Raw genomic sequence first — 27,199 nt, 5'->3', positions numbered from 1 at the left:
AGTACACAGACAAACGATCCAAGTAAAACAAAAATAGAGTAATAGTTTCCTCACAAGCTTTCTAAAAATATATATACTTTTTATCAGGCAAGGGAGTGGTTTATTGTGCTGTAAAACAAAGTGTTATTGGTATACATGTTAAATTCACATCCCTTCCCCCATCAGTGTGACATTCGAGCTGGTCCTGCCCTACTTAGTAGATGTCATAATAATATAACCCTTATGTACTTTAAATAACTTAGTAGCTGTCATAATAATATAACCCTTATGTACTTTAAATAAATAATATTAATATATAATAAAATGATTATTTATTAATAAATAAATAAGTAGGGCAGGACCAGCTCAGATGTCACACTGATGGGGGAAGGGATGTGAATTTAACATGTATACCAATAACACTTTGTTTTACAGCACAATAAACCACTCCCTTGCCTGATAAAAAGTATATATATTTTTAGAAAGCTTGTGAGGAAACTATTACTCTATTTTTGTTTTACTTGGATCGCTTGTCTGTGTACTTAATAAAGGATTTTTGACTGGAAACAGACTGCCTGCCTTGCTTGGACTACTTTAAAATACTTAGTAATTCTGTACAATTATATATATATATATTTTTTTTTATCTTAAGACGAATTTAAGTTCACTACTTCTACAGCTTTTGTCTGATTTGATTAATATACAGTGATTAACTAAAGATATATGAACTGAAAATCTTCCACACAGAGAAGTTTCTTACACTGTTTTGTATAAGTTATTAATGCATACAGAACTACTGCGGTGGTGGTACTGCGTTAGTGTTGTCGCCTCACAGTAAGACGTTGTCCTGTTCGGTTCTCAGCTAGGGCGTTTTCTGTGTGAAGACATGCGTGAATGGGCGTACCTTCGTTGAAGGTTGTGCATCAGGGCTGGCAACTCGGCATGTAAAAATCTACTGCCAATCATTAGCGGACCGGAGTTCCGCTGTGGCGACCCCTAACCGGGAAAAGCCGAAAGACACAACATTTATGCATACAGAACTACTTATTTACAATAGCAGTTAACATTCTGACTTAAAGGGTAGTATAGTTTGCTTGAGCAACGAATGGACTGAATCATTTTGTGGAGGATAGTTGGCTGTTTTATCCATTACTTTGAAAAAATGTCTGTCTGTGTTTTTCTTTAAGAGATTGCTCAGTTTTCTCCTGAATACTACATAGGTTGTTTCTAATTTCCTGGGGAAGATGATTCCAGTTAGCAAGGACCAACTTCTTGAAACTTTTTTTTCTCTTATTGCCATAAGGAATTGTGATTATTGAAAGATGAGGCTATTGTTTGTGTTGTCCATGATGCATAGGTTGTTGGCTAAAGAAGAGCAGAACTTGTTTATAGAAGACTGAAGGTGAAGGTTGAGAGAAGCAGGGAGGTGAGTGTGGTGACTAATTGCCATTTGGCTTTATTTAGTGTGCAAATAATAATTCTCATACCTTGGTGAATGATTTATAAATCGACATATTCTGTTTATGGATGCTTGCCGAGCATTTGTGTTAGCATGAGAGCTTAGTAATATAATGGGAAGAGCACATAACTCTCATAATTAGCAAATTTGTGACAAGCAGTCATGTAGTATTAGTGGCAAGGTGATGATCCATGAGCTACTTTTAAGTGAAAAGGATGGCAAACTTGGTGTGCTAGTAGTGTTCACTAGCTGTCTATTTCCATAATCTGTGGCAGGAAATGGGTAATCACTGTAAACCATGAACAAGTGACAGATTACTGTATTCCCATACAATACTGCTTGGCACTAATGCACTACACAAACACAGACACACACACACACACACACACACACACACACACACACACATATGTATATATGTACATATGTGTATGTAACATATGCGTACACAGATTCACTTTATAATCTCGAAATACTGAAATCTCAAATTTCAGTATCCTGAGATTATAAAGCCGAACATTCACAATACTGAAACCCCAAAAGTGCGAAATTAAAATTTGCGACTTTTAAATACACCCTCCACCACACAAACATACATACATCTTCCTCCCCACACTACAACAATCCAACAAAACACACACAAACACAGCAACACAAATACACACACCTACCCTACATATAAGCAGGGGGAAAGCTCCCTGCACAGCTCATGTGGGGGGCTGCATCCCCCCACACCCCCGCTACTTATATTTACTAACTCCGAGGTTGCACTAAAAAGACAAAGACACTAAATCCACCACTACATACTCTATAGACCCCTTGCACAAACACACATCACATACGTAGAAACACCACCACTCTCAACACTTACACACTCACACTCTTACCTTCCCAACACACTCAAATCCCTACCCAAAACCCTTAAAAAATAGCATTTACCTGAATCTCCAGATAAATCCACACAACGGCAGGCAAACCATATCCCACAGCACACCGCACCTTACAAACACAGCAAATCCCACTTAGCGTACCACCACAGCCACAGATTTGACACTTTGAATTCGATCAAGTGCAGTTTCGCTCAACTGCACTTTTGGCACTTTCATCTCGAGCTACTGCAGTTCGAGAGGTCAGTATTTCGAGATAGTAAAATGCTTCCGCGCACACACACATAATATTTCTATGTATGTATATATAATATATGCGTATATATATATATATATATATATATATATATATATATATATATATACACACACACACACACACACGTCACAATAAACAACAGTGCCATATGACATCCTGTTCCTTTTTAAAGATGAGCTCATTACTTGCTGACTTTAGCAGCAACAGCATGAATGTTTTGCATCCCTCTATCTTCCACCTGCTTTTTGCATTTAGCCATTTACAAATCACAGACATGAACTCTTAATACACATAAAACTAATTCTGTGTCTTCCTGCCTAGAAAAAGGTGAGCTATAAATGTTATGGAATCAGAGATTCATAGGTTCATATGTGCATACTGGGCTAATGACCACTAGGACTGTTATAAGCCTGGTTGTGCAGCCCAAATGTCACCAACAAATTTGATTTATATAGGGGTGAGTTACTGACTGCCTGTGTCCATCAGAGAGATACCTACCAGACCTGGGGTGAATTTCTGATTACCCATCCATTGCTCTGAGTTTAGCTTAAATAGGATTAGGAAGGAACTCTGCTTCATACAGATAGGGACCTGTTCTAGAGAATGGGAATTATCTGAGAAACATGTCTGTCTCTCCAGTATGTTCTATTTATGTCACAAGCAAAATTTATATCTTTTGATCTAGTAGTTCTAATAGTGTTTGTTTTGGGGACATGCAAAAGGATCATCAAAACAGGGTCCATGGTACCTTGTATGTCAGTAAAAGATCTCCTTTCAGACATACTTCTCAACTCTCCAGATTTTCACAGAATGGCCAAACTTTTGACTCATATTTTTGGTCTGTTCCTCATAACATTTTTGGTTTTCTGGCAAATCACTGAGGATTAAGTCACTAAATAATGACATATATTTGAGTTTCAGACTAAGGAAATGCATGCTAACACAAATCTTGTTATTCTATCAAGTTTAAAATTTATAAGAGCAATATTTAAAATCTACCCCTATTTTGGGGCCTTTGTCTCCTCTTTATTTTAAGCTTTGTCCAGATTTCATGTGCTAAGAAGTTGAGAGGTATGGTCTCTGAAGTCTGTATGATACCAAGTAAAGAGACAGAGCTTTGAGGCGATTGGCATAGTGCATAGTGCACAGATGTCTATATTCTCAAGTTTGAGAAAAGCTTGGAAGGAGTATAGTTTTTTAATTCCCCTGGGATTGTGCAGTAACACCTTGAGATTCAGTTGAGTTGATTTTGCTATATTGGTAGGTTTATCAATTTGGCATTGCCTAAAAAGGCACTATGAGGTGAATAAAGTTTTAAGCAGTATTCAAAAGCCTAGAGGGGAAAAGTGCAGACCATCCTTGGCAAAACAATATGGTCTGTTAACTACATCCTTCCAAGACTGACAAATGTTGGCTCCATTTAGAATGACCACCACTCTCAACACTTACACATTCACACTCTTACCTTCCCAACACACTCAAATCCCTACCCAAAACCCTTAAAAAACAGCAGTTACCTGAATCTCCAGATAAATCCACACAACGGCAGGCAAACCATATCCCACAGCACACCGCACCTTACAAACACAGCAAATCCCACTTAGCGTAATTGTTAAATCAATCATTTTTTGCTCTTATTGTGGCATCATCCTTGGTGATGTTAATATGCTGCTCAGTGCAAGGCTTATACCTAACTGTCTTCATATAGTCCAGGGATGTACGTCTTAGTTCCTTTGTACCTACATGCAGGAGCGGCCTTAGGTCAACTGGTGCCCTAGGCAAAAGGGCTCCATGGCACCCCCCACCACACTACCTGGTGCCCCCATCCTTGTCTGCCTACACCAAATAAATACTGGAAAAGCACCCCTGCTAGAGCGGCGCCCTAGGCGGCCACCTAGTTGGCCTATGCCTAAGGCCGGCTATGCCTACATGGACTATCATGGAATCATACTGGTACCTGTGGTGTAATAACTTGAGTGCGTGCATGATTTGTCAGATCTTGGCTCCAGATAAGCAACTAATTGTTATCTTCTTTGTCTTGTTCAGCCTGGTTGGAGGGGCATCAGTATGTCTTACAATGGAGTCCCCTATGATGAGAGTCCTGGGAAGTGTGTTTGCTTGCCTTAGGTGCTTAGTGTTTGGGGCTTCATTGAGAGTGACTGTATGTGTGATGTTAGATGTTGTTTTTTCTGAGTTCCTTTGAGAATACTGAGGCACAGCTTTGCCAACAGGCAGTCTAGATGATCTCTGCTGTTTAGAAAGATTACTTTTAAGTGTCCCAGCATACATTAGATCATAAGATTGTGTGTGTGTGTGTGTGTGTGTGTGTGTGTGTGTTGTGTACTACGTGATGTGGGTGTTATGTGTATGGTTTTGTGCTTGCATGTGGCAGAGTAGCCTCCAATGTAATTGTGTAAGTAGGCCTCTCACATACTGTGTGTTTCTTTAAGGATTAAGTGGTTGTTGGTAAACATGAGACGATTGCTACATTGTCTTAACATACTCATACTCACCAAGCTGGCTACAGAAAGGTTAGGAAACTGCATATCCATGCTGTCCAGTCCTTTGATTGGTGTACTACAAGGGTGTGGTGTATTGGGATTAGAAGGCTCTTAAGGGTACTTTTTTGGTACAGATTAATTAGGGTGCTTTTGCAGGGCAGATTATGCTAAACAGTACTAAATTCTACTAACTTTATTATTTACACACTACTGTCCTTGTAATTTTAAAAACGCAGTAGAAGAGACCCACAAGTGCAATGCTACCACAAACCAGTTAAACAACTAGCTGGAAATCCCTTGCTAAAGGCAATTTCAAGACAGTCTTACAGCAGTAACAGTGAGAGGAAGATCAATTTATTTTTCAGAAATGCAGTGAAATGCACCAATAAAAGGTGTGATTTAGCAATCAAAAGTACTTAGCTTTGCCTTTGCAGTACTAAATGACTAAATGAGACTCAAATCTGGCAGTAGTACACAGTTCTGCCACAACTGTGAATGAAATTACAAGACTAAGGTCATGCAGGTGGTAAACAATAGACACTTTGTTTATATACTTTGACATACTTTTCAATAATACCACATTACTAAATAACAATACTGAGAAATAGGTCCATAGGTGTGTACTAGGCTAATGGCCTTGGAGGCTTTACAAGCCTAGCCCATAGGATTAACTTTTCATCCTGCCACCCGACTTTAGTTCCTAGTGCCTCTGTCGAGTAAAGCCACTGGAGTGATCCCTGGAGTGAATTTTCTATTTCCCATCCACTCATCAAGATTTCTCTTGAAGAGGGACTGTGAGGTGCTCTGCTTGATATGTATGGGAAGTCTATTCCATACCATGGGCAGTATCTAGGCTATGAACCTGTCCCTCCAGCATGTTCTGTTGACTGTGGTAATGAAGTTGAGGTCTCTGGAACATGTGGTGTGGAGGGATTGGGATTTCTTTAGATGTAGCATTTCTAACAGAGCTGGGTCAGACATGGCTTTGTAAGTCAAGCAGAGATTGCCTCTAAGTAGACGATATGAGATCGGGAATAGTTGGAGTTTTTTGAGTCTGCCCATATAGGACAAATGTTTAAGGCCTAGGATCCTCTTTGTGGGGTACTTTTGCGGCCCTTCCAGTTGTTGCAGGTGTTTAGTGAGGTACATGCCAAAGATTGGCCTAATGAGGGAAGAGTAGAGGGAGACAATCACCTCTTTCTTCCTGGATGCAAAAGCTGTAGTAATGAGATCTGCCACATAGAAGGACTTTCTGACCACAGTGGCAATTTGGTGGTCAAAAGAGGGATTGCTATCAACCTGTGTTCCCAGATCTCTTATAACACCTTCTGTGTTCAGTGGACTACCATTGATGTGGTAATTCATGGGAACCGGGGTTTCCCTAAAGGGGATGACACATTTTTTGGCATAAGGCCATGTTTCTGACACCAGTCGTTGGTCTCAGTGAGGCCTTTCTATAGGATGTCAACATCACTTGGGGAGTTAATAATAGCTCCCAACTTACAATCGTCTGCAAACTTTGTCAGCCAGAGTCCCTTCGTGTTGGCTTGGAGTTCAGAGAAGTAGAAACCAAACAGGAGAGGACCCAGGACTGAACCCTGTTGGACTCCACTGGTGACTGGTCGGCAGTCTGACTTGGAGCCAGCTACTTTCACACTGTGGGTTCTACCTGTGAGACACCTAGTGATATAGGGGTTGATGCCTAGCTTAGTGAGTTTTTCTATGATTCCTGAGTGGGGAAGGTATTTTATTATTTGGTTAGTTTGGTGACTAGCTGAATGAACTAGCCATCTAGGAACTTTTTCAGCAGTGACCAAGGAAATAAAAGTAGTTGTTTAGCTGTAGTTGTTCTAAAGTTTAAAGCCACAGTTAACAGCTCAAAAGAAAAAGACAGCAGATAAATAGAAGTTTAGCAACACCATGACATAGACTGGAGCAATGTTTCTGATTATCCTTAACAAACGTGAATGGTAAGTCATTTACAGTAGTTACTATTGCTAAAAATAGGTAAAGGGCCAAGTATTACCAGAATTAGTTAGAAATAATTTCATATGAGAAGAAAATGTAGGGAGCAAGGTAACAGAGCTATGAATGACATTTTGTAGAGAAGGATATATTGTAGTAATGTAACATTTTCTGTGGGACAGACAGGGATACCTGGATGTAGAAGAGTAAAGGGCCTTAGTAAAGGGGCAGAAAGTAAGAGAGACGCGAAAAGGAGGACATTAACCTGAGATGAGACCATAGAAAATTAGGAAGAATGTACAAGAGTGACTGTATCTGCCACAGACAGCCTTCCCACCTTGGAGGGGAAAACACTATGATGTTCTGAACTGTGCAGCTGATGCCTAAGCCTGACATATGTCTGGGACAACTATAATCAAGTTTGTGCTGGTTGGTGAGCCTGAGATGAGTAAATGGAGGTCATATAATATTTCAAGGATAGATATTCCATTACCCAAAGTTGGTCATGATTCAGTAGAAAGACGACAGATGAACCCTTATGCTGTTGTATGAAAAATGGAACCTTTTTCCAGAGAACTTATCAATGTGAGTAGACAAGGGCAATGTAAGGTGCAAAAGAGCAGTTAAGGCATTGTGATCCCAGTGGAATCCATGTTGCCTTCAGCCAAAAAGTCATTAGTACAGACAATCGCTCTGAACTGATTTGCAGTTCCTGTTTCAAGCAGCCCTAATGGTGCAAGGATATTAATCTAAACTTGTCCATCAAAACTGAATCCTTACACTCAGTTAAAATGTCTCAAAAGCAGTACATTTTTGAGATATAATCTCATAAATATTTAAAAAGGCAATCTTTTCTGTGTGAAATGGTTCAGCTTTGGGGTCTTATCTGATAGAAATGAGCTCTGTAGTGAATTCCTGCTCACATGAAGCCTAAGATCAGCTTTATCTTCAAGCGGCAAGAAATTACTGAAGTTATCAAATTGTCTAAAGTCTGAAGATTTCCCTCCAAGTAGCTAGACATTCACAGTCAAAGTGTAGGTGTGGGATGGAGCCAGAAATTTTTGAAGACTGTCTGGTTGTTATATTCTGGTCAGGATACAACCCAAATAGGCAAAGGCTACTGTAGCAATGAGGAATTTAAAATCTACTGTTGTGATGAGTGCAATTTACACAACTGTGCTCTAGACACCATCCAGTGCAGTCTCATATGTTATACTGTGATTTGTCTTTGAGTAAGGGTTCTAAACTAAATAATATGTGGTAAAATGGCATAATGTAACTCTCAAAAAAGGGATTCTCTCTCTCTCTTTCCCCATGTAATTGCTATTTTTTCTTCTCAGAGTAGCCACTGCTGTTTGAATATGGTACACAGAGCACACATATAAGAATGTGATTTTATTAATGTCTATTGGGCATAATAGCTATCAGTCATATGACCAGTGTGGCCAGTGGCATGTCATATCATGGCATGGCATTGCTCCAAAGTTTATGCATATATATATATATATATATATATATATATATATATATATATATATATATATATATACACACACACACACACACACACACATATTTACATACCTAATAAACATCATGCAAGATACTACTGTCGAGTAATGTGGAAAAAAGTTTAACAGATAAAGGCTTTCTCTTTTCTTTCAGTTTTTTTCCTTCCCCAACTGCCTGCCAAAGAGTAGACTCTCTGTCAGTCTATTAGACCATTTGATCTCTTCACCAGTTGAGAAATGGCCAAGACGGGTCAATATCCACTACTCAAACCTCAATTGCCTGGGTTACAGTCAGGGCTCCATCTCTTTGCACCACAGAACCAGGCTAAGTTTAGCAGACTAAAGCTCAGTATGAATGCATGCTCATGAGCCTCTGTTTAAACATTATTTGCATTACAGAGCGCAGTTATGTTTTACATGTACACAACTGAGCAATACTGCCTAGTACTACTTTAGTATATAAATGGATTTCTGGATTCCATTCAGTAATAAGTAGTGTACTTTTCATTAACTGTTCAACATTTCGGATATTATATACACAAGACATAGTTTTAATTTTATGCCTAATTATGAGATTGCTAGACAGGTGACCACATTGTGTAGGCCACTGTAATATGTAATATGTCAACACACACAATTATCTGTTGTGCCTTACATTGCATTACAATTTGGACATGCATTACAGCAGAGTGTGTCTGTTGTGTGTGTGTGTGTGGGGGGGGGGTCAGTGACTGCTAGGAAATATAAAATTAACTTCACGGTACAGGAGATGGAAATGCTGATGAATACTTTCTGAACTTTTTGGGCCTTCATGATGGGCAATGAAGGTAACCGTGAAGGCAGACAGTCAAAATTGTCTGAAGTAACTATACATATTAATACTCTCAGAGGCCATAGCAGGGTTAGGAATGAGTTTTGTTTGAAGTTGAATGACACTGAATACAGAGCTACAAAGATGGTCATTGATAATAGATCTATACCTGAATGGGGTACTAGTTCCCATTTGACATGCCACTAACCCTGGGTGAAAAGCTGCTGCTGGCATTGGTATTGAACATGATCATTTCCAGATTACTGGAGGATTAGATATGTGGTTCCCACATTATAACAGTAATCAGTGCCTTTTTTCCCACTTTCTTGTGATAGTATGTTATATGAGTATTTGCATATGTAATTGGACCCTCTACAGTTACATCTATGGCTGATCATGACCATGTACAGGCTGCTGCCACCTCATGTATACATATAACACATATGTCTTGTAGTCATTAGATTATGTTAATTGTTTTTGGGGGTACACACTTATCTAACTAGTGTTTTATTTTACAAGTACTGTAACTACTGTGGTTGCCTCCATATTTGCCTTAGTGAATTTGAAGGGCACCTTGTGCAAGTAAAGATGTGTTTGCACTCAATAGAACTGATGATGCTACTCTGTCTAATCTACTGGTCTTGTTAATATGCATCTGCTGGTATGCACTGTCTGGGTATCTAAAGCCCAATATGTCATTCCCTGTGAGCAATGGATATACATCCCTTGGCAGCCTTTTAGGTATAGGATTGGGTCGAGCACCTCATCTGAACATAGAAAACATCACAGTGGCAGTGATTCTATGTCTGACAGTGTCAAGAGGTAGCTGGATGACACAAGGACAACATTGCAGTATAGGACTAGGCCTGCTGTTGAATCCCTACTGCAGGTCCAGAGTCACAGGAGTTTGCCTGCTGGTTCAGGGTTGTTTCTGTGGTTCAAGCTTTTGCACAGCATGCCTACCCTTGCAATCAAGTGCACAAGCATGGATGACTAGAGTGCTGCAGGGTTTGGACCATACTATTGCATATCATGTGCATGATGTACATGTGTGGTCATAGCAGCTATGTGAGAATCTCAGCAGATATCATGCAATGTCCTGTAGCAGTGGAGGTGTGAGGATCTCAGCAGATATCATGCAATATCCTGCAGCAGTGGAGGTGTTGTAATAATAATGTTAACAAGGTGTATCAGAACTGTGTATATTCACTGAGGCATCCTGTGAAGTGGTGTGTGTGCAGCAAGACATGATGCTACAATAGTTACCTCTAGTTTTCATCCCAGAAGCTGACTACAGTACCATCACCTCAACTGCCTATTGTGACAGCAGTGTTACTCCAAAGGCTCACCAAGTCCCCACCATGTGCATGGGGTGGCCACTATTTCTAGGCATACCAACCCCATGATTTTTAGGGTTTACAGCTGGGAACAGTCCTATGCTAAAGATAGTTGGGGGAGTTGTAGTAACCTTACCAGTACAAACTGGCATTTACTGAGAATATTCAGCCTACTACCTCTGGTGGTTGCTGGGGAAAGCAGGCAGTGGGGATGTAGTCAGGAAGAAAGTGAGAGCCTGACCTATGTTAGCATGTGTGATGTAGATACCTTGCCTGAGCATTGTGCTTGGGAAATGATGACATGCTTGATTTCATCCCTTGCAAATGTAAATACACACACACACACACACACACACACACACACACACACACACATATATATATATATATATATATATGTGTGTGTGTGTGTGTGTGTGTATAAAATATTGTACTTCTGTTACCTCGTGTATCATTTATGGGTTATACATAACATCATCCAGTTCCTAATTGACAGTTCTTTGAATTTTAACCATGTTAACTTTCCATATCCACCATAGTCTGGGTGATCAAGACATCCCACATCAATTGGGTACTTGCATGTCTGGCTTGATGTGTCTATTGATGTGGAAGTAGTGGTTGTAGTTCTTCATGCTCTCTTTCATCAGGAGGATCATACTTGAGATGGGTGCCCAGGTTGTCATGTATCATGCTATGGAGGATGCCACAAGTTGTGAATCTGTGGGATACCTTCCTTTGGTTCATAGGTTCATAGGTTATTATTGGGTTAATTACCCTTGTGGGCCACTTTAAGCCTCACCCCATGTGAGAATCAAACCCTGCACCTTGTGTCTTTAAGGTGAACACTTTAACCATTATGCCATCCTCCCACCAACAGACACCTCGTGTCTGTTGGATTATATCACCAGAATCATCTAAGCACTGGAACTGCACCATTAGGCTTTCAAATTCATGCTTGATTTTTGTTGTGGCCTTGGGATTGTTGCACAATTGTATGCCTGTGGTGCAAGAGTCTGCAGGGATCTTATTGATGTAATCAACCAGGATTTGAGTGGATAACCTGTGCCTTTCAGTGGATATCCAGGGGTGTGCCCTTTATCAAGCATATGGTATATAGAGCTCCAGTGCCAGATTTTGGAGGCATGGTTGATTACAGGGTTATAGATAGGAACACTAATGATGTGGTTTGTAGGATGATGTATCACTTGGCATTTGACATAGTAGCCAAGTAGCCATTTTATGGAGGTTTCATCATCATCAAAATCATTACCATCTTCATATGATAATCTGCATATTAATCACTGCTGCAGTAGCCTTAGCTGTATGGGTTATATCCTGCCAAGGATATAACAGCTGGCCAGCTTCAAAAGCTTCAAGGCACCTTCCACGCACCCAAACTGTCAAGCAGCTCAAGTTTAGCTGACTAAAACAAATGTTTGGGCACAAAGAACGTTCTCCACACCTATGTTCTTGGCTGGCCACCATAATCCAATGACCAAAAACTCCTGTCTAAACCACAAACCTATCAAATCTGCTGGGGTATTGTCTATACTTGTGCCATGTTGCTAAGGCCTGGAGCTTCTTATCTGTATTCAACAGGTCAACACCCTTCTTCTCATCCTTCAAAACTATTCTGAAAGACTCCCTAACGAAAAGCTGGCTGTGTTCTTGTTCAACACCAGGATAAACTATATCCCTGAATGTGAACAAATAACTAATGTGAAATTGTTCGATCTCGCCGTTTGTTCTTACACACGGGTTCAGAGACGATCCTCGGCTCTGAGTCGGCCACATCACCAGCTCAGCATCTTCGAGAAAGCTCGAGGCACAGTTCTATCCCATGATCCTCCTGTGCTAACCCTCAGATCTAGTTTGCCACTAGCAGCAGATCGCATCGTGAGAGGCTCGGGCCAGTATTTTTTCATTCTTTATACTATCCTTTTTGAAGTTGTAGTTGTTAAAAGTAGTTAAAAACTAGTTTATTAGTGTGATAGTTTATTAGAGAGTGCGTTTTTCAATAGTTAAAGTAGTTTTAAATAGTTTAGTATTTTTTTAAATTCGTCAAGGCCTTGTTGTAATTCTGTCAGGACTGACAGTAGGGTTTAAATTTCTGCCTTAACTTATTCTTCTCTTTTATATATATTTAGAGATAAGAATTATTCATACTTTTAGAAGTGTTATAGTGTGTTATTATATTTATATACATATATACATATAAGTGTGTTGTTAGTAATTTGTTTACTAGGTATTAGATAGTATGTCTGAAAAAGCCAAGTCAGGCTTTAAAAGGTGTCAGTGTGGACAAAAGATGTCCATTACTGATAACCATTCTTCCTGCGTCTACTGCCTTGGCTCTCTCCACTTGCAGGAAGACTGTTCCATCTGTCATTCCTTCAGTGGGAGGGTCATGCTAGAAAGGCACAGGAAGATTGTGGACAGAGGGTTATTAAAACCCAATTTTCAGGAGGCTTTAGATAAGACTGAACACGTGTTCAAGTCTTCGAAGGGGTCCAAGTCTTCAAGAGTGTCGGAGCCTAAGTCCTCGGCTCCGAGCACCTCTTTTCAGATTTGGACACCGGCCCAAAGACCTCGGGGTCGGGCGTTGAATGCTTATCTATGATCGAGACTCAGGTATTGGAGCCGGTATCGGAGGTACCACCGCCTTTAATCCTTCGCTTGGTGACGGCTTTGGCCTCTTTGACCCGTTCTTCGAGGCCGCTTTCCGACTCCGATGTGGACCAAGTGGTACAGTAGCTAATGGAGAACTCGGCTCTGTCCAAATTAATCGAAGTTTTGTCCCAATTGGTTTCAAAACTCATGGCTCTTCCTGCCCCAGAGACGAATCATCCTCCGAGACCTGTCGAGTCGTTGGAGCAAGGAATCGAAGAGCCGATGATTGTAGAGCCCTCGGTGCCGAAGCCTCCAGTAGCGCTATCAGCACCAATGACCTCGACACCTTCGGAACCAGCCGGGGGTCTCGGAGCCGACGATCTTTCCTAGGTTCCGGGATGGACAGTCGAACCGAACTTTCGGTTTCGACTCTCCCCCTCGGGGCCTCGGCTCAGATCAGCTTGGATCCGTCCTCAGGGTCAGAAACTACCGGCTTCTTCAGAACCGATGGGATCCTCAGGCAGGGGCACCGGTGCCTTCGACATCATGAGGAAGGTCTTGTCTGAATAGACACGTACGTCATCGGCATCTTCTTCTCCTGCCCCAAAGGATCCACGTTCTGCTTCTGTACCTTCAGTTCCTACCAAGCGTCGAGACCCAATGCCTTAGCCAGCCCCAGAGGGCACCCCTGGTTCCTCGGATGCCTCCCCAGAAGCCCCCTCTGAGGATGTACCAAGGAAAAGATTGTGCAAGAGGAGGCACATTGATTCCCCACAGGAATCTCTGACATCTGATACCGATTTGGATGAAGCAGAAGGGTCCCCACGGTCCCCCTCTGAAGATGTCTCTTTTGCTGACATTTTGGAAATCTTGAAACAGAGGGGAGACTGGCAGACCCTTGCCCCTTCTGTAGATGAATCGGTATTGCTGAAGGCATTTGGGGCTCAACCTTCTACCTCCTGGGTGACCCCTCCCTTTGACAAACTCATGGACCTGATAGCGCGAAGGGTGTGGGAGACAACTGATACAGTGGAACCGGTCCCCCGCAGACCCAACAAGTATATCACGGCCCCTCAAGACAAAAGCTTTCTGACTAAAGGAATGCCAGTGGATACTATGGTGGGGGTGGCGGCAGCCACTAAGAAGGAAATGTCCAAATCATCTTCCTCTGTTCACGATGGACAGATATGGGAAGCGCGTGTTTAGTTCTGCGACTTTTTCCATGCGATCGCTGAACTACCTTACGCATTTCACGCGTCTACAGAGAGATCTCCTCAAGGAACTGGGAGATACTCTCCAGGGCAATACAGATGCTGCTGTCTCCGAGAAAGTGACAGCACACCATAACACCCTCAACTCCATAGTTAACTCATCCATGAGGCTCATTTCATATGCAGCCGAAGGTTCGAGTAGGGCGGCAGCCTCAGCAACTGCTCTGAGGAGACAATCCTGGCTGCACCTATGCTCCTTTGCAGAAGCCTTCAAGTCTTCCTTTGCTAACGCCCCTTTTGATGGTGCCTCACTGTTTGGTCCCAAAGTAAAGGAGACTCTCACTAGGTGCGAGCAAGAAGGGAAGACCCTGTCTGCCGTAGGGGTCCATTTTTCCGCCCCATCTAGACCATACCCCAAAGGGCAAAGAGGCAGTAAAATGTGGTTCCAAAAGACTCAGGGATCCTTTCAGCCCACACAGAGTGATGCCCCCTCCAGAGGCAGAGGAGGGGGAAGAAATGGAAGACGCCTTCCAGGCAGCAGAGGGGGTCCGCAGAATCAGGGCGACAGAGATACATTCTCTGGGAAGCCTTTTCAGCAGTCCTGAGTGCATGCCCAGCTGTCCTACTCTGGAGGCAGTCGGGGGTCATTTGGCTTTATACCCAGTGGCCTGGCTAAATCTTACATCGGATTCCTGGGTAAAAAGCATAGTTACCAGAGGTTACACTATTCCATTTATAAAAATTCCACCTGCCCCCAAAAAACTCCCAGATGTTCCACCCAGTCTGCGAGACCAGGCAGATGTAGAAATAAAGAGACTGCTCAAAAACAGAGTCATCCAACCAGTCCCGGCAGACCAGAAAGGATCCGGAACTTACTCAAAGTTCTTTTTAGTTCCAAAGAAAACAGGGGACTGGAGGCCAATTTTGGACCTCAGCAGACTCAACACTTTCATGAAAAAGGAAAAGTTCCGGATGGTCACTCTACAGTCGATCCTTCCTTTCCTACAGGATGGTGACTGGATGTGCTCTATAGATCTCAAAGACGCGTACTACCATATCAAGATGGCCAGAGCATCCAGAGATCACCTGCACTTCTGGCTGGGAGCCAGTCACTTCCAGTTTCGTGCTCTGCCCTTTGGCCTCACCTCAGCCCCCAGGGTGTTCACCAAATGCATGGCAGTAGTAGCGTCTCACCTGAGGCAAATGGGATTCTGAGTGTTTCCTTACCTAGATGACTGGCTCCTGTCCGCCACCACCGAGTATCGTCTTGTGCAAGCCAGGGATTACACCATCAACCTTTGCTCCTCTCTGGGCATAACAATCAATTTTGGAAAATCTGTCTTATCGCCCTCATAGCGTATCTCATTTATAGGGGCAGAGTTAGACACTTCCCTGGCAAGAATCAATCTCCCCCCACTAAGAGTATCAGCCCTCAGAAATCAAATTTCTATCCTTCTTCAGAGCAAGAGAGTCCCTGCTCAACAAATCTTGAGAGTACTAGGAATGATGGCAGCCACTCTTGTCGTAGTTCCCCTAGGCAGGATGCATATGAGGATCCTGGATGCTATTCGCTCAGTGGTCATACCTACAGCTTCCACTATCTCACGAGATCTTAATCATGAACTCCTGCAATTGAGATCTCCTATAGTAGATGCACAGTCAGGACCTAACAGTAGGCTGACCGTTTGTGTTGCCCAGTCCTATAGCTACTTTAACCATGGACGCTTCTCTGATAGGGTGGGGGGGACTTTTTCAGGGAAGAACAGTCCAAGGTCAATGGTCCAACTTGGAGTACAACCTGCACATCAATGTCCTAGAGCTGAGGGCAGTGTTTCTTGCGTTGCAACACTTTCACAAGTCCTTACCTCTGGGAACAGTGACAGTTCAGACGGACAACATGTCAGTAGTCTGGTACATAAACAAACAAGGAGGAACCAGGTCTTATCCATTGTGCAGAGAGGCCCTCAGGATTTGGCAATGGGCTGTGTCTACCGGGCGCTTTCTCATAGCAACGCACATCCCAGGGACATCCAACGTCATTGCGGACAGGTTGAGCAGAGCCATCCTTTTGCCCCACGAGTGGTCCCTCAAATCTCAAGTCGCGGAAAAGATTTTCCACAGATGGGGCCAGCCTTGCTGTGACCTATTTGCATCCCCATGGAATGCCAAATGCAGAAGCTACTTTGCCCTACTGCCCCCTCCAGGGGATGCCCCCAGAGACGGACTTGTGCACGATTGGCCCCCGGGTCTCCTTTACGCTTTTCCCCTGTTCCGCTAATTCCCAAATTCCTGCAGAAAGCCAAACGTCTGGAAAGGACCATAATTCTGATAGCCCCATTCTGGCCTCGACAAATCTGGTTCCCCTTCCTTCAAACTCATCAGGTGGAGGAACCGTAGATTCTGGACCCAGTGCCAGATCTGTTGACGCACTCGTCGGGAGTTCCTCACACATCTCTCAAGTCCCTCAAAATTGACAGCTTGGCTGCTCCGCTTCCCATCTTAGCCAGGTCAGATTTATTGTCCCCTGCAGTACAACACATAATTGTATCTTCCCACAAGCCATCCACAAGGAAGCTATGCAACAGCAAATGGAAACGTTTTGCGTACTGGGCCTCGCAGCAGGGTATAGATCCGTCAGGGGCTCCAGCACACAAGATATTAGAGTTTCTTTCGACACTTTTTCATGAAGGAGCATCGACTTCCACGATAAGGGTACAACTTGCGGCTATATCTAATTTTCATGTTGGCCAGGGAGATAGTTCCATCATGTCCCACAGACTTTGCAAAGCCTTTATGAAAGGTACCTTTCACCTCCGTCCCCCCTTTCTTAATCCAGTGGCCCCATGGAATCTTAACCTGATGTTATCACAGCTCATGTTGCCCCCATTCGAACCAGCCGCAACAACCCTTCTTAAATTTTTAACGTGGAAGACACTTTTTCTGGTTGCCATCACTTCTGCCCAGAGAGTTTCAGAGTTGCAAGTGTTATCTGTCCAGCCCTCATATATGATATTTCATCCAGATAGGGTAACATTGCGCACCAATCCATCCTTCCTTCCAAAGATTTGTTCGGTCCAAAATATTAATCAATCGATTGAACTACCCACCTTCTTCAAAAATCACTCCAGTAAGTTGGAATACATGCTGCACAAATTAGACGTCCACAGGCAGCTGAGATTTTACTTAGGACGAAGGAATACAGAAAGTCAGACCAACTGTTTGTATCATATGCTGACCAAAGGAAGGGAAAGGTGGTAACAAAAGTTACTTTATCCAAATGGCTCTTAGACTGTATAAATTTCGTATATTCAGAATCAAAGCAACAACTCCCCTTTAAACCCAAGGCTCATTCTACAAGGGCGATTGCTACTTCTTTAGCCCATACTGCCCGCTTGCCATTAGATACCATTTGTGCGGTGGCAACTTGGGCGAAACCACATACTTTCATCGCTCACTACAAATTAGATAAAAACTCCAGAGACAGGGCGACGTTTGGTTCCACTGTTCTCAGGAATGTTCTTCTGTGAGCCACCCAGGGTAAAGGAGCTAGGGTCTCTACCCGTGTGTAAGAACAAATGGCGAGATCGAACAATTTCACATAAAGAAGTTATGTTCTTACCATAACGTTCCATGTGAATTGTTCATCTCGCCTTTGTTCTTACATTCCCCCCTCCATCCCCCGTCCTGCGTTCTCGAAGAACGGGTAAGACTGCATTCAGGTTCAGTCTTCTCTAGATATTGTTATTCTTGAGCTTCCTAGTGTACATCAGGGATGGCATCTTTTCTCTTCTATTGATGACAAAGTATCAGACAGTGTGGTTGTGTTTTTTCTATGTGCTTAGGGCGCAGTAACTAGTGGGATTCTTCTGGTGTTAGCAAACTAGATCTGAGGGTTAGCACTGGAGGATCATGGGATAGAACTGTGCCTCGAGCTTTCTCGAAGATGCTGAGCTGGTGATGTGGCCGACTCGGAGCCGAGGATCGGCTCTGAACCCGTGTGTAAGAACAAAGGCGAGATGAACAATTCACATGGAACGTTATGGTAAGAACATAACTTCTTTTTCATACCTTTCACCTCTTTACTCTCCTTTCTTCACTCACTTCCTTACTTCTGTAAATTTCTCTCCCCCTGGCTTTCTCTCTAAATATACCATAAGTCTGTTTTTCTCCCACATCATATTGCAATTTTTGTTTGTATTATACTAATTTACCTTTAATTTTTCTATAAACTGGCTAAAATGTCTCCAAATATTAAATCGTCATATAACTTGCATCTATTCTTAACCAATGTTTTCATGTTATGTTTAATTTAGTGTAATTATTTAAACTGTAATTATTTTTGTATTATCCAAAAAAACTGCAAAAAGTGCACTCACAAATCACTACAAAGAATCCAAAAGAGCGCAATGGGCTCTTTTGGATATTTTTGTATTATCTTAAACATTGTACAGTTATTGCTCTTAAAATGTTTTGTAACACTTTGAACCTTTTTTCCATGGGCCTCTGCTGAAAATAGGCTCCTACCCAGTTAGAATTTCCCAGTAATCAAATGTCAATAAATAAAATAAAATAAATAAATTGATGTCTTAGTATGCAAATAACAGACACTCCAGAGACATGGCCAAAGAGGCAAAAATATTTATCACTCAGCCTTACCCATGTCAGTAGAGCAGCAATAGGTCAGGTAACAAGATTGCACTGTCATACTCTAGTCAGAGAGTAGGGGTACTTCATGACTGTATGAATCACCAACCAATCAATTATATATAGCACTAACTGTACATGTGTGTTAGTAAGATGCATTTAGTTTTGGTTCTATGCGGTGGTGGTGCTGCAGTAGCGTTGTCGCCTCCTAGCAAGACATTGTCCTGTTCGATTCTCAGCTAGAGCATCTTCTGTGTGGAGGCATAGGTGAATGGGGCGTGCCTTTGTTGAAGGTTGTGCGTCAGGGCTGGTAACCCGGTACATAAAAATCCACTACCAATCATTAACGGACCGGAGTTCCGCTGTGGCGACCCCTAACCGGGAAAAGCCGAAAGACGCAAACAAACTTAGTGATTACGTCCATAAAGAGAGTTCAGTCCAAGTCTCTAATAAGAGTGACATCTTTCTTGCTTTATCAGATTTGATTTTTCTTAAATAGTATACGGATAATACTGATCTATACAAAGTCTGTAGCTAAAGATCATGGGATGTGGATGTTCAGAATGGGTAGCACACTTTCTTGTGAAGGCCAGACCTCTGTTTTGTAATTATATAAACTGCATGACATTTTACTAGAGGACAGGGAAAATAAAATTGATATCTTCTTGCGTGATCCTATTGACTGATGACTTGCCTGGAGTCTGTTAGTGTACAGTGATTCAGGTTTCTAAATCATGCCAGAATCAGATCCATATATAATGCACATATTGTAAGTTTCATTTATGGGACAGTAAGCTCTATATTTAAGAATATTGTGGCCCATCTTTTCAGCATGTTGAACTTAGTCTCTTACATAAGACGGTATTTTCTGTCTAGTGGATTAAACCTACTGTTTGTGTACAAGGCAAATGGTCCAGTCTTAGAATCTCTCGGGGAAACAGTGAGTCAAAAAGGGGGATTCTGTAGTTCAGCTATCCCCAAATACTTGTCCATCCTTGATTTAGGAATACAACAAAAATTAGTGTTTTTGCTGTAATGTTGGTACTCACCAGGTATTACAATACATTATTTAGAAGATTATAAGGCATATTAATGTCTACCAGTCACCTTTGACTAGTATTCAGTATCATTCAAGCTGCTAATATTTTTTATTTCTACTTGTTAATATCCATAACCATTGTTGTTCTTCCCCTGGCTGTTCTCATAATGAGTGAACCATCCATTTGTGACTCTTTAACGACCAGACTTTCATTAACATTTAAATAAATATGTATTTTTTGATAGGTTGTGATAAAGTCTTCCTAATGTCCTTTTCACATAAAGTATAATATTAGAGTATATAAACTGATTCAAATTTTTGATGTTCATGGCCAATACATCACACCATTTTGTGAAGATTTTAGATGCTTATTTATTTATTTTATTTATTTTACATTTGTTGACCAGGCTAGTCTAGCTGGATACATGTCCATTTTCAGTAGAGGCCCGAGGAGTTAAGCTCCAGAGTTTAAGAAGAAGTACATTTGCGATATTACAAGAAAGTAAGGGTAACAATATGCAAAGAGTACACACAAATTGAGCCAAAAAATTACAAGCAAGGTTATACAGTTAACATCATAAAAAAAAAATTTACATTTTAAAAATATATATATTTTTTTTTTTTTTGAGGGGGAGGTTGAAAAAGGGAGAGTGAGTAAGATAAGAGGGGGGTGTAAACATTGAAGAAACCAGAAGCTGTGACCTAGAATATAGAAGAAAAACATTTGCAGCAACAGTGCTTACATTTTGACATTGTTAATCCCTCTTTTGTCAAAACGAAAATAGTAATGGATCAGACAATGAAATGTTATAGTCATAACATCTTATGAAGAATCTGCAGCTAAATTAAAGCATTTATGTAAACTATTTATTACAATTTGGGGGAAAAGGACAGAAAAAGGTGGAGGAGTCTCGGTCTATATTAAAAACAACCTCACATCCAGACTTATTAGAGTGTATGACCCACTGTCTCTCAAACACGTGCAACTCACCATAAACAGGGTCTTGTACCATATCCTTGCAACCTACAGGTCCTCTTCCGTGTTCCATGAAACCCATAGTACCTATCTCATTGTAAAAGAGTTCCTCACCGTTCAACCTAATACGATCTTCATGGGGATCTCAACTACCCCTCTATAGCGTGGGAATCCTATACCACTTATAATGCACAAGTCCAGAGATTCCTAAACTTCATTAATACCAACATCCTGGAACAGCTGGTCCATTCTTCTACCAGACCTTGTACTCACAAACATGAGGGAGAAACGTTCCTCACACAGTGTAATGGCCTCGCTCGTCAGATCTGACCTTAAGGCAGTATTACTTGAAATACAAATTAAATCCGGGTAAGTGGTGAAACCAAAAAGCTTTAGGAACTATTTCAAAGCTAACCTTTCTCTACTAAGCGACACCTTGGCTAAATTCCGAGCACTCTCAAACTCAGTAACACCATAGCATATGCTGAGCTATTTACAAAATCCCTATACAGCCATGCTGATAGCTGTATAGAGTGAGCTGTGACCACTCGTGTTAAGAATAAGACAAACTCAAAAGACAAGACACCCGGGTGGAATCACAATATTAATCAGTTATACGACAAAAGAAAAAAAAATGTGGCCAAGAGTGGGAGGAACAAAGCCCGGCATACTAAACCCCCCTGACCAATCTAAACAGGCAGCTAAGAGGGTTATTTAATACTTCAAAGGATAAATTTGGAGAAAAAATAGCTTTTTGGACAAAGTTCAACCACAAAACTTTCTTCAGCTATGTTTGTGACCTCAAGAGAAGTATACAACAATGCACAGAACTTATTGTAAATGGCATCACCCACACTGAACTGGAGGCCATTGACAACCTTTTGGCTGACAAGTTCAGCCCAAATTTCTTCCCCCACACCCACAATAGTCCAAAGGAAATACCGCATACCATAATTCCCCCAGCCATTACCAGGGAACAGGTTTTCAATGCACTTCCCAAGGCTAAAAACACTGCATCGATAGGCCCCATTAACATCCTGGGATGCTTACTAAATAGCATGAAATATGACCTCTCTGGTCCACTTGAATTACTTTTCAACTCAGTTCTACAGTCAGGTTTTGTGCCCAAGGAATGGAAGATGACTACAGTCATTCCCCTGCACAAAAGAGGTTCAACCACCAATCCTGGTAACTACAGGCCTGTAAATCTGACCAGCCTCATATGTAAAGCCATGGAAAGAATCACAATGGACATGGTAAATGAGGGCATAGGTAACCTGTAAATGCAGGATCCATCACAGGTTGGCTTTGTTAAAGGAAGGTTGTGCCTATTAAATCTGGTGAACTTTTTTGAGAGGGTTACCAAAGCACTGGATGAGGGCAAGACTGTACACACAGCTTGCCTTGACCTGGCCAAGGCTTTTGATACAATATCCCACTCAGGCATTATAGAAAAGCTCATTAAAGTAGGCATAAACCCTTTTATCACCAACTGGATAGCCAAATGGCTCACTGATTGGACCCAGGGAGGCAACATTGGTGAGGCTACCTCCACCAAGAAGGCAGTCACTAGCGGAGTCCCCCAGGGCTCACTACTGGACCCACTCCTTTTTGACAGCTACTTCTTTGAAGTGAAAGCAAATGTTGATGGTTTATGGCTGATTAAGTTTGTAAGTGATTGTAAGCTGAGAGTTATTTTGACTCTCCTGCAGACACTAGCATTCTTCAAGAAGACCTATTTCTGGCTAACAAATGGTGGTAAAGCTGTGGTCTTAAACTCAGTGCTAAGAAGTGCATAATTGTACCCTTTGGGAAGTTAGCCATCCTTGCAAATTACCTTGTCGATAATACACCCCTAAGAATTGACCCATTGGTCAGGGATCTGGGTATACACATAGACAGTAGCCTTACCTTCAACTACCACATGGCCATAGTGGTGAGGAAATCCTTTTATGTTGTGCAACTCATAAGTAAGGGCATGGCATCTAGGCCCAAAGAGGTCATTATCCCATTGTACTCTGCCTAGCCTTATCAGACCAGTCATAGAGTACAGTGCTCCCTTTAGTATGTACCTGACCAGGCATATGCAGCAACTAGAGAGACCCCAGAGGTTCCTTACAAAAAGAATACAAGGCATAACAAACCTGCCTTATGCAGAGCACCTTAAAGCCCTTTCCCTCTAAACAGTCTCCTATAGATTGCTGAGGGGTGATCTACTCCTGGCTTACAAGGTCTCCACAAACCCCACAAATATGAATCTCCTGCATATTCCTAAATCAAGCAGTATCAGAAATGTAAGGTCTAAGGACATGAATTTTGTCAGTTACTTAAACAGAACGTGATAGTGAGACAGATGTGTCCCAGAGACTGCCTGTCCTATGGAACATACTTTCCATCCATGTGAAGCTGAGTTTGTTTATTACCTAATTTAAGCCCAGCCTAGGACAGTGGATGGGAATAGGAAATTTACAGTGGGTCTGGCACTCCTGTCCCTTATGAACAGAAGTAGCTTATAAATGCCTGGCCCTCAGTATCTTATTTGGACACAGTATGTCATTATTCTTTTGAGAAAACTTAGCTAGGCTTAGAAAATCCCCCGGTTGTTAGCCTAGTAACAGTTGATGAATCTATAAAATTCACAGAAATGGCAATGGCAAATGAATGCATTTGGGTTGTATAAACCCATGCCAGAAAATGTCAGCTATTACAATAAGCAGATGACATCATCACAAACAGGCACTGTTATAGGTGTTAACTGTAGTTTCGATGCCAGTTCATCAGGGGCACTTTGATAATTGATCATAAAGTGTTGTAAGTAGCCTATAGATTTTTATGGAAATTAGTACTGGTCTATTTCTTTCTGAATGACAATATTAGCATTAAAAGTGCCTTAATGTCAAGATCTTTTAACTAATGGTCCTTCAACAGAAAATGTAGCATTAAGAAATTTGTGTACCTATAAAGTGTCTTTTGATTGGTAGTTTTTTTGTAATGTTTTCCTTGTTTATAACTTTTATAAATGAGGATTCACTGGATTTTGAACTAACCTGTGTTGGTTTATTTATAGTTTTAATAAATTATGCCTGAGTGGTTTTAGCTCATACTTCTCTTTTTTGTATATATTTTTTGCAGCTCTGATTAAGTTCTCTTTTGATGTTTTGTCAACATCAAGATACCTATAAGTATAAAACAATAAAATTAGTGTCATATCTGGTTAGTAGCACACAATAAATAAATCCAAAGCTGTATAAAACACAAGAACATGTTTAATTGACTGCTTTCATCCAATGGTGAAAAAAGGACTTCTTGTGTTTTATAAGATTTTTGATTTCATTTCTTGTGTGGTACTACTGTCCAGAGGTAACATTGTCATTTTATTGTTTTAAGGTTTTAACACTATGACAAGTTGTACTGTTTGGTATGTTATTTTGTTTCATACCTAGAAGTATACAGGTATGTTATTTTGTTTCACACCTATAAGTATACACATTCAGTAAGTGATTATTAGAGGTATCCATTAAGGTATACTGCTCTGTTGTCGGGCTAATTGCCATGAGCCAGTGTTTTTAATTTCGTCTTAGTTTCACATAATGGGGCTACATATGCACCTTACACGGGGCTACATATGCACCTTACATGAATGCTAAGTGCTTAAACATTTATTTCATTTGGATATGTAGTTTGATTATGTGTAGCTAGGACAGAATTACAAGCACTGGCTCATGCACTATGTGACTTCTATATCCCTTAATGAGTACCACCCATTATGTGGAATCAAGAGATGCAGTGCAGGTCAGTATATTCTTCTAACCTTTTTGTAGTACCAACTAGCCTTGCGGAGAATTTTCTAGTATTAAGTGTTGGCTTACTGTAAGGCAGTTTCAGATGTTCAAGAAATTTGTCTGATTTTCCCTCTAAACAAACTGGGATTTTGTAGCAGCTCTGAGTACACTGAGATTGTCTACATACAATGCTAAATTAATACTGGGTAGGGCAAGCACTACATTGTTGATTAGAAAAATAGGTCGAAGCAGAGATCCTTTTGAGATATCTTTGGGAAACATACCGCATTCTAATGTAGAATCATCAAAATTAAATCTGAAAGACTTATTTTGGAGGTAGCTATGAAACCAGTGTGATGGACCATCTCCAAAACGTTTTCAACTTATCAAAGAAAATAGCAATATCCCATGGCTTGGTGTGGGTAATGCTGGCTTTACCCATGGTTGGTGTGGTTTGCTCACGAGGGTATTACCCACACCCAGTCATGGGTTACTGTTATTATACAATGACATTACTAAAGAAAAAGTTACTTTTCTTAAATGATGTCTTTGTATAATGGCGCCTTGGTGCTCTTCTGCTTTTTTTCCCCAGTATCATGGGGCTTTCTTGATGTACTGCACATGTGTATAGGACTTATGTTCCCATGCTTACACAGTACATCAGTGCTTTGGAAAGCAAGCAACGGAGGAAAGAAAATCTCCATTGCTTTTTTCTTTTTTTTAATAAAAAAAAATTGAAATCCGGACAATTCAGTCATACATGAGAGACAGGGCAGAGAATATACAAGGATAATCAGGTGCGTTTCTTTAGTTTGCAGAACTTACCTGATTTTCCTTGTATTTTCTCTGTCCCATCTCTCTCATACTTGTTTGGATTTCAAAGTTTATTTATTTATTTTTTAAATAAAGAAATCTGGAAAGCTGCATAGCATTTATTAATAGAAGAAAGTCTGGGTGACCGGACTTTTTTCTGTTAATAGAAAACATACTAATAGAAGGTACTGTGTCAAATGCCAAGGCATTTGACCCAATACCCCACTCTGGTATTGTTGATAAACTCAAGAGGTTAGGTACAAACCCGTATGTCACCCAGTGGATAGCCAAACAGCTCACAGATAGGACCCAGGAAATTCGAATTGGGGAGTCCACCTCTACAAAGAGGCCAGTCACAAGTGGATCCTCTCGCGGATCAGTCCTTGGACTGCTCTTTTTTGGCATTTACTTCTCTGACATCAAGACCAATGTCAGTGGTCTCTAGCTGATTAAATTTGCAGGTGATTGCAAATTAGTAGCTGTCATTAAATCTTACACTGATACAAATGTTCTCCAGGAGAGGTTGACACAGACAAACAGCTGATGTCAGAGCCATGGATTAAAGTTAAATAAAAAGAAATGCATAATAGTATCCTTTGGGAAGTCATCCATCTCTGGTAACTATCATATTGACAACACACCCCTTAAAGCTGACCCAGTAGTCAGGGACATAGGGACACACATAGATAGTAATCTAGCCTTTGATCATCACATATCTACAGTGGTGAGGAAATCATTGTATGTTGCACAACTTATAAACAAAGGTATGGCATCTAAGTCCAAAGAAGTCATTGTTCCACTGTCTTCGGCATTCATCAGACCTATCATTGAATACTGTACCCCCTTTGGTATGTACCTAACCAGGCATATCCAACAATTGTAATGTCCACAGAGGTTCCTCACTAAAAGAACACAGGGTGTAAGTAATATGTCCTATGCAGACCACCTCAAGGCCCTATCTCTGTATTCTGTCTCCTACAGGCTTTTGAGGGGAGATCTATGCCTGGCATACAGGACATTGTCAGTCCCCACTCTGATGGACCTCCTGCATTTCCATTTAACAAACAGCACCAGAATAACCTGTTCTAAAGACTTAAACCTTGCCTGTGATATAACTAGGACCTGCTGGCGAGATAGGTATGTATCTCGCAGAGACATAGAGTCTATGGAACAGGCTTCCTATCCATGTGAAACAGAGTTCCTCCCTAACCCAATTCAAGTACAACTTGGACAATTGGATAGGAAACTGGAAATTCATCCCTGGTTTGGCACCTGTGTCTCTAATGGACGGAGATATAACCTGTAAATGGTTCATCTCCCAGGCCCATGCCTACACTTATCAAGGGTATCAGAACTTGTCAGAGATTTGGGATGCATGGCTAGACTTAAAAAGGTCCTTGTGGTCGTTAACCTAG

The sequence above is a fragment of the Protopterus annectens genome, chromosome 2.part2 (assembly GCF_019279795.1).
Source record: "Protopterus annectens isolate FY-2018-M chromosome 2.part2, PAN1.0, whole genome shotgun sequence".
In the NCBI taxonomy this organism is placed as follows: Eukaryota; Metazoa; Chordata; order Ceratodontiformes; family Protopteridae; genus Protopterus; species Protopterus annectens.
The sequence above is the reverse complement of the archived record's forward strand: the minus strand, read 5'-3'. Positions refer to the sequence as shown.